Consider the following 9625-nt stretch of genomic DNA (forward strand, 5'->3'; position numbering starts at 1 on the left):
TTATTTTCGTGGTAAATTAATAATACAAGCGGGCAGGGGGGTAACCGGCACCTTTAGAATAACAGTCTTATTATGGGTACGTTTTGTTGCGTTCACAAAATAATCTTACTTTTTTGGCACCGGGACCTTCTAAAACATATGAAAACCAATTGCAACAAGACTGTTTCGAGCGGTTTCGAGACGTCAATCGAAAAATTGGAACCGGCACGCTCTCTTTGACATTTAGCATTCTTGTTATAATGTCAATAATGACAGTTTTAAGCAATTTTAGTGAAGTTGTAAATATGGAACTTTTATAACATTATTTTGAATATTATTAAAAGAATACACATCAAATTTAAGTGAAACGTATGTAGTTGGAAATCTATTTAATAAATGAAGCTTTTAAAGAAGATAATACATTTATTATATTAAAAATGCAAAATTAACATAACTACATCGGGTTGTTTCAAGAAAAGGCTTCAAACCTTTTGATTTAAGAAGAATCGTGTAAATAATTTATTGTTGCGAAGTGCGCAATCATCACGAGTCTCTATGAGATATGGGGGCATCATATTATGAACAATCTTAAAATACAATTATAACCTACAGATTTATCTGTGTAAGATAAAAGTAATGTAAGTACCATAACCCAATGCAAATCTTAAGAGTATATTTAAAAATACGTTTGTTTATGTACACATTCTCCACTTGTTATTTCTCTATATAATAAAATGCAACCCTACTTATTCTCTAAACATAAATTTTATCTAATACCTACTTAATGTAAATCTATAAAAGATTGTTTATTATTTCCTCTTGATTCAATATATTTTATCATGTTATATTATTTATATAATAAAACACTTAAAAGTAAATCTACACTCAAATGCACTACCCATATTATACTTATGTTAGGGATCTCATTTAATTTTGAGAAATAATACCATTATTTATTTCCAGATTCTACAATCAATTCCGAGCACTAGGGATAAGATTACCCAGCGTAACCACATGGAAGCATTGATAGTATTCAAGAAGCTATAAAGTGCCAGCGCAACATGAATATATTTTTTTCAATATGAAGCAATATCATGCTTTAAATGTATTAGTGCAATTAAAAACATATTTTATAAATCCAAAATCTTTATTTAGTCCTTTTTATTTATTCATTGACAAAACATTTGCTCCTTTACTTCTCTTGATAACATTTATATATAAAAAAATGTAATAAAACATGGAGTTATTTGAAAATAGATTCAATTCTATTTTGATTAAATATTAATTAAAAACAATTAGGTATATTACTCAAATCCAAATTTGTAAGTAAATAGCATATTAAAAAGACCCTTGATTAAAAAAATAAAGTCTTATTTATAATACCAGCCTTTAAAACTTAAAATGCAATAAACAAAAACTTTATATTTACATCACAATGAATAATTCCTGCACTAATAGTTTAATGGTATTTATATTTTTATTTTAAATTTAAATCAATTATTGTATTTGCATAATATAGAGTAGATAAATAATTTAAAAACTTGCAGTACTTATGTATACTTTTAATTTCATTTTTATTAAACTTAAAATGAAAACAATGTAGGTACTATATTAAGTACAATTAAATTTTTACATTTTCAGATGTATGATACAAATATGAATATTTTAAGTGTAGACTGTAGACATGGTGGCGCCTCCCCAAACTTGAAGTTCTCACTACCACATGATCATCTCCCAAGCCGGTACTTCCTTGTTCAATGTTTGGGCAAGCCGGCAATCAATAGAACTGTGAAAAATAAATTGGATTTAAACTGATTGTTTGTTGCTTTAAAATTTAATAATTACACTTAATATGTGTGTAAAACTTTTATTATTAAAGGGCTTGTCATGGTGTATGTAATTTTAGATGTTTTTTAAACAATGTCGGTATAGTTTGTTAAATAATAAATACTTTATTTGTTAATCATTTTTCAAGTATTTTAACATTTTAGTTGTTTATCTTGCAATTCTTAATATTGTTTTTAAAAAAAAAAATTAAATGTGTAGGTGTGTAATTCCTTACAAAACTGTTAATATAAGTAGCTTCTAACCAAACATAGACTTATAAATTAATAATATAAATATTTACTTTTGACCAGCTGCTCTAGTTTTTGTGAACTCCCAAATCATTTGCACTTAAACTTTCAGCAGAGAATTCTATCAACTTCGTCTCATCATAACTTTTACCTCGTTGGGAGTTATTTATGTATCTATCTTTGTCTTTGTAACTTCGGGGTCAGGGAGCTTCGCGCACTCTGCACAATGTTCTGCTGCAAGTTAAATAAAAATTACTTCAATTAAGTAACAATAATCAAAACAGACGAAATTATGCAAAAAACAAAACTTTATTCGTAAAAATATATCTCTGTAGTCTGTTATCATAAATCGTCCTTACTCGTACTTTATCTTACCATGCTATTTCAATATTGCTTTTTCGCACATTCTCATTTATCCAGAGATGAGATTCACATATTTAAGTTTAAGTTTATCTGAAATTTTAGATTTAATATGAATTATGAGGACAGTGACATGACATTTTGATTTTTGACGTTTAATGTTCGATGCAAATCATTACGACTTGGCCTAAAAGCCTCGTAGCCAAGCCATTAATCTTAAAAAAATAGACAAAACTTCGGAATTCATTCGCTCATTGGGAGCTCATTGGACATTGTAGGCAATCGTATAGTAATCATGTTGAAAAGGCTCCCGGTAACAAAATAAAGTAAGATTATTTTGTGAACTCAACAAAACAAGGTTGTTATTATAAAAATGGCGGTGATTGAAAATTAAACGTCAAAAATCCAAATGTCATAATCACTGTCCTCGTATTTTTATCTAAAATTTGGATAAATCAAATTGAAAAATTGCGAAAGATAAGTAATATGCATTAAAGAATGCATGAAAGAGGCATGAAAGAGCAATTGAAATAGCAAGGTAAGATAATATACGAGTAATAAATATATCTAAAACATTGGACGATTTATGATAACACAGATATATTTTTACGAATAAAGTATTGGTTTTTGCATGATTTCGTCTGTTTTGATTATTGTTAATTGAAGTAATTTTTATTTAACTTGCAGCAGAACATTGTGCAGAGTGCGCGAAGCTCCTTGACCCTGAAGTTACAAAGACAAAGGTACATAAATAACTCCCAACGAGTTAAAAGTTATGCTGAGACGAAGTTGATAGAATTCTCTGAAAGTATAAGTGCAAATGATTTGGGAGTTCACAAAAACTAGAGCAGCTGGTCAAAAGTAAATATTTATATTAATTTATAAGCAAACCTATCTATGTTTGGTTAGAAGCTACTTATATTAAAAGTTTTCTAAGGCATTGTACCTACACATTTAAGTTTTTTTAATACAATATTAAGAATTGCAAGATAAACAACTAAAACGTTGAAATACTTGAAAAATTATTAACAAATAAGGTATTTAACAAACCATACCGACATTGTTTAAAAAACTTCTTTTTAGACGTTTACATACACCATGACAAGCCCTTTAATAATAAAAGTAAACATATTAAATGTACTTATTAAATTTTAAAGCAACAAAGAATCAGTTTAAGTCCAATTTATCTTTCACAGTTGTGTTGATTGCCGGCTTGCCCAAACATTGAACAAGGAAGTACCGGCTTGGGAGATGATCATGTGGTAGTGAGAACTTCAAGTTGGGGGAGGCGCCACCATGTCTACACTTAAAATATTCATATTTGTATCATACATCTGAAAATGTAAAAATTTAATTGTACCTTAATATAGTACCTACATTGTTTTCATTTTAAGTTTAATAAAAATGAAATTAAAAGTACACATAAGTACTGCAAGTTTTTAAATTATTTATCTTCTCTTTATTATGCAAATACAATAATTGATTTAAATTTAAAATAAAAATATAAATACCATTAATCTATTAGTGTAGGAATTATTCATTGTGATGTAAATATAAAGTTTTTGTTTATTGCATTTTAAGTTTTAAAGGCTGGTACCTACTATAAATAAAACTTAATTTTTTTTTAATCAAGGGTGTTTTTAATATGCTATGTACTTACAAATTTGGATTTGAGTTATATAATATATCTACCTAATTGTTTTTAATAAATATTTAAGCTAAATAGAATTGAATCTAATTTCGAATACTTCCATGTTTTATCACTTTTTTTTATATAAATGATATCAAGAGAAGTAAAGGAGCAAATGATTTGTCAATAAATAAATAAAAAGGACTAAATAAAGATTTTGGATTTATAAATGTTTTTTATTGCACTTAAACATTTAAAGTTTGCTTCCTATTGAAAAAAATATATTCATGTTGCGCTGGCACTATGGCTTCTTGAATACTATCAATGCTTCCATGTGGTTACTCTGGGTAATCTTATTCCTAGTGCTCGGAATTGATTGTAGAATCTGGAAATAAATAATGGTTTTATTTCTCAAAATTAAATGAGATCCTTAACAACAGATTACATAAGTATAATATGGGTAGTGTATTTGAGTGTAGATTTACTTTTATAGTCTTATATTCTATATAGGTAAATAATAACATGATAAAATATATTGAATCATGAAGAAATAATAAACAATCTTTTATAGATTTACATTAAGTATTAGATAAAATTTATGTTTAGGGAATAAGTAGAGTTGCATTTTATTATACAGAGAAATAACAAGTGGAGAATGTGTACTTATACAGACGTATTTTTAAATAGATTTGCATTGGGTATGGTACTTACATTATATGGTACTTACACAGATAAATCTGTAGGTTATATTGTATTTTCAAATTGTTCATATGATGCCCCCATATCTCATAGGGACTCGTGATGATTACGCACTTATTTACTATTTAGGTACACGATTCTTCTTAAATCAAAAGGTTTGTAGCCTTTTCTTCGAACAAGCCGATGTAAAGTTCTATTATTATCTGATAACTGTCAAATTGTCAAATAGATCGCAGTTCGCACCGGTCCCAATAATTGAGTGAACTATTACGAGTGACGTCATCAAAATTGCTACAAAAACAAAATCAGTTTAACGCTGCAACAAGCTTGCGTTAAGGGTGTCACGGTACGAAAATACATAGTAATGTTATAATAAGCTTGCTATAAGAGATGCCGGTTACCCCCCTGATCGTTATGTGAAAACGATATCAAAATTGCAACATTCACTATATTTATTTATTTATTTTAAACACTTTATTGTGCTGCCAATATGACAATAGTGGGTAGGTACAATAATATGTACTATATTATTATGTTATTTTAATCTATAATAAATTAGTTTTTTTGTTGGTAAATGTAATCGAGAATGGCTGCATCAATTTTAATGGGATTGAACGATGGCTGATAGTACTACGACAATGAATAAGAAAAACTTTTATTTATGTAGGTAGGTATCTAACATATATAGTAGGTATAATAATATACTGTTGGTAGCATTTTCCTACCAACAGTCTTATAATAGTCTAGGCAGTTTGCTTAGGGACAAGGCATTACCATAAATTATTATTTACAGCCAGAGAAAGTCGTGAGCTTCAGCTAGTTAAAAATAAATAAATACGTGAAGCTATTTTCCGATTATGAAATCACCTTTTGAATTTTAAGTGAACCTACAACCATTATTATCGCTATGAATACCACATTACAAATAACGAATAAACACTGCACTAATTAGCGTTAAAAAACAATCGTTAAAGTTTAGCGTAACATAGCCCACTGAAAACATCTATGAAAATACAGCTGTATTGAGTTCAACGTATAGCTACCTATACAGTCGTAATAGTTCCACGATAAATGCATAGATGGCGCTGAAACTAATTTTGCAAATGTGGTGCAATGGGAAAACATTTAAATTAATTTGTTCGTAATTGGAGTTTATATTCGAACAATATGTGCTAAATTGTATTTGATGTAGTGGAAATTAGCCTATTATATTGATGTAACAAAATAAAGTGAAAATTATTTTGTAGTAGATACTTAACTACTTAGATAAGTGAAATAATAATATTATATGTTTGCTAAAATTTTATACTTAAATACTATAATTATAAAACTATTTTTAAATTTAACTTGGCGTAAACATTGATTTTCTTTTGATTTTGAATAATGTAATTATGTTATTATGTTCCCATTATTTTCAGTTCTTAGGTAAGTATACCTAGAACTTTGATATCAAAGGGAACAGATTTAACGATAAAATAACAAATTGAAATTCACGAATCATATCCACTTTGTAAAGTCCGAATGAAAGTACTAACTTAACAGTAACTTTGACGAACTATAATAGATTTCAGTTAGAGCTGAGTTATAAGTTAATTCGTCGAATTTTGGTATCGTTTCATTTTCGAGTCCAAGAATCCACTAATTAAACGATACTTTTGCGTGAAATTGTTGCTGAAGCTCAAACTGTTATTAGTCTTAAAATTACTTTCTCGAGATACATTAAGATTCTGTTTCTTAGTGAAATGAAATCTTCGCTTTTCGAGTCTGAGAAGTTTAGATAAGTAAATCTATAGGTACTAATATTATAAAGCTGAAGAGTTTGTTTGTTTGAACGCGCTATGCTCAGGAACTACTGGTCCGATTAGAAAAATTATTTTGGTTATAGATAGCCCATTCATCGAGGAAGGCTATAGGCTATAATATATCATCACGCTAAGACCAAACAGGAGCGGAGCACAGCGAGTAAAACTAGCTGTGCCGCGCGTTTTTTTTTATTTATAAAAATGTTATTTTTACGGCAGGGTAGACTAAGCGTGATGCATTTGACAAGCAACAAGGCGTATTGTAACAAGGAGCTTTAAAGTTCATATTTTCTTTTTAATATCAGACAATCTTAAATTACAATTAATTAACGTTAAATTATGCAGTAATAGTTGTTACAATGATTATGAATAATACATAAACTCCTGTATTTATAGATCCTTGGTTCACCTCAGAGTTCAAACTAATAAAGTTGAGATCCCCCTTGAGATCAGAAATAGAGTCTTACTCAATCTAGTTGTAATCAACGAATTCACCCAAACGTTATGCAGCGTGATATTTATATATTGTAACTAGCATTTCGCTCAGGCATCGGTCATTTATTGCACGTTAAAGTATAGTAGGGAGGTATAATAAAGGTAAACAAAAATAAATCTCTTTATACCTACTGCATTTTTTTTCAACTGTTTGACTACATATTGGTTTTTATAAAATACTATTTGTCCCGGCATACGTTGTTCTGCCTTACTCATAATATCACTGAGGGGTATGCAATTTGCAAGACCTATATGTACAAAAATTTTCATGTGAATCGGTCAAGCCGTTTACGATAACTTTAACTACAAACACCGCCGCATGAGAAGTTTATACATTATCTAGAGATTACTTCACAACGCCCCATTTAAGCGATAAACGAATACCGTATGATCCACAATTATCCAGTTAAATTTTTTATCCCGAGTGACAGAAGCTCTGAACCTCCGCTCAAAGGCTTAAGTGAAAAATAAACTAAAAACTCGACACGTTGCGGACGACGAGTTTCCCTTCTATTTCTCGAGTAAAGATTAATAAGACCGCTCTAATTGCCGACTAATTTCACTAGAATCGTGCTAGAATCTAGCAATTGACAGCAATTGAATATTGAAATGCAATAATCGAAGTGACAGCGCCGAGAGAGTTGCTCAATTTGCTAGACCACTGCGCTAACACGAACATGCAACTATTAATTGAGGCAAGAAGTTTTCGTTTTATATTATGTAATGCTTTTGGTATATAACTGATCTTACTGCTCCACCTTAACCTTATGGACAAAATATATAACAAGACTAGCTATCCGCCCGCGGCCTCGCCCGCGTTTTCAAAGAAAAACCCGCATAGTTCCCGTTCCCGTGGGACTTCCGAGATAAAACCTATCCTATATGTTAATCCAAGTTGTCCTCTATATGTGTGCTTAATTTCATTGTAATCAGTTCAGGAGTAGGTATTTGCGTGAAAGAGTACCTAACAAACGTAAAAACCTACACATACACATACATCCATCCTCACAAACTTTCACATTTATAATATTAGTATTTAGTACCTAGTGATGAAGTTTGCTGGCTTATTTATGTAAATTATTGTAAAAGGCTTTACTTATTTCAGTTAATTTAGAATTCTAATAGAGTGCTTTTAGACTAAGATTTATTGAATTTTAGATTTTATTGTAATATTTCTTTGTTTTACAATAATAATAATTATATCGTGATCATTTTTTTTTCAGTTTTCCATAGTAATTTAAATAGGTAGGTATAACGATAATCAAATATATTATAATACTAGCGGTCCGCCCCGGCTTCGCCCGTGGTACATATTTACGTTTTCCTACATAAGAACCATCCTCGTACTTCAAGGATAAAATATATCTAATAAAAAAATAATTATCGAAATCGGTCCACCCGTTCACCGGAAAACCGTGAAAACGGGTTTCATTTATATATATATATATATACTAGCGGTCCGCCCCGGCTTCGCCCGTGGTATCTACATGTTTAAACTATCCTATCTCTCAAGTTGGATCGAACTGCACATGGTGTGCGAATTTTATTATAATCGGTTAAGAGGTTTAGGAGTCCATTGAGGACAAACATTGTGACACGAGATCTTATATATAAAATTCTCGTGTCACAATGTTAGTCTGCATACTCCTCCGAAACGGGTGGACCGATTCTCATGAAATTTTCTGTGCATATCAGGTAAATTTGAGAATCGGCCAACATCTATTTTTCATATGTAGGTACCACGGTCGAAGCCGGGGCGGACCGCTAGTTTATATATATTAAGATAGATGTATGCATATAAAAGCAATAATAGTTGAAAATCGAACCTAATAAAATAACTTTTCATATCAAAATATCGGAAGGTAGTAAAATATAAACTGAAGTCGCTGAATCGAATTTGAAAGGAGTTTTCCGAGATTAAAGTTTTCGAGATATGCAAGAGTTTCTGCAAGTTTTACTATGATCGGAAATATTTTATTATAATTATTTCTTCATTTTTACCGGTAAATATTGTACAGGTATAATAATAAATTCCTATATTAAATTCACATATAAGATGAAATATCAAGTAGGTTTGTACGTAACAAATTATATTCTCACTAAGACCTTCCTCGAGAACCACGCTATCTATTCGTGAAAATAAAATAGAAATCGGTGCAGTTATTTTTGAGTTTATCGCAAACAGGTACACACTGCGAAAGATTTTATTTTATAATATTATCTACATGTAGAACCTCCTTGATGGACAAACATCGCACGTGCTTAGGCATTTGTTGAACTTATAATAATATGATGATAGGACTATAATTTTGCATCTACAATATTAACCCCGTGTTTTGAATGGGGATATCCAAAGCATAGAAGTAAGAATCACATAAGTGTGTTTTACTTAACTTAAATATTCTGTCTGTCTGTCTCTTCTTCACGCCTTAACCACAGAGCCGAGTTTTTACCAGATTTTATCGCGGAAAGCCCAGAAGGAAGGAAACTGCAAGGTTTATTGACTAGGCGGGTGAAGCCGCAAACGGAAAGCTAGTTAACAAATTACTGACGCTACGAAATTCTGTTATTTTAACATCAAAGTT

At 30.2% G+C, this 9625-nt stretch overlaps 1 long non-coding RNA gene across 1 annotated transcript; it reads left to right on the plus strand.

Annotated features, from left to right (window-relative positions):
• Positions 1 to 2675: 2675 nt before the first annotated feature.
• On the plus strand, positions 2676 to 3893 carry LOC149486914 (uncharacterized). Its single transcript, XR_016315856.1, has 3 exons — positions 2676 to 2952; positions 3102 to 3275; positions 3611 to 3893. It is a non-coding gene; the product is annotated as an uncharacterized LOC149486914 (long non-coding RNA).
• The last annotated feature ends 5732 nt before the right edge of the window (positions 3894 to 9625 follow it).

Source organism: Colias philodice, chromosome 7 (genome assembly GCF_061535455.1).
Source record: "Colias philodice isolate Cphi_HAF_F1 chromosome 7, ilColPhil1 Martin Lab GWU primary, whole genome shotgun sequence".
Classification (NCBI taxonomy): Eukaryota; Metazoa; Arthropoda; class Insecta; order Lepidoptera; family Pieridae; genus Colias; species Colias philodice.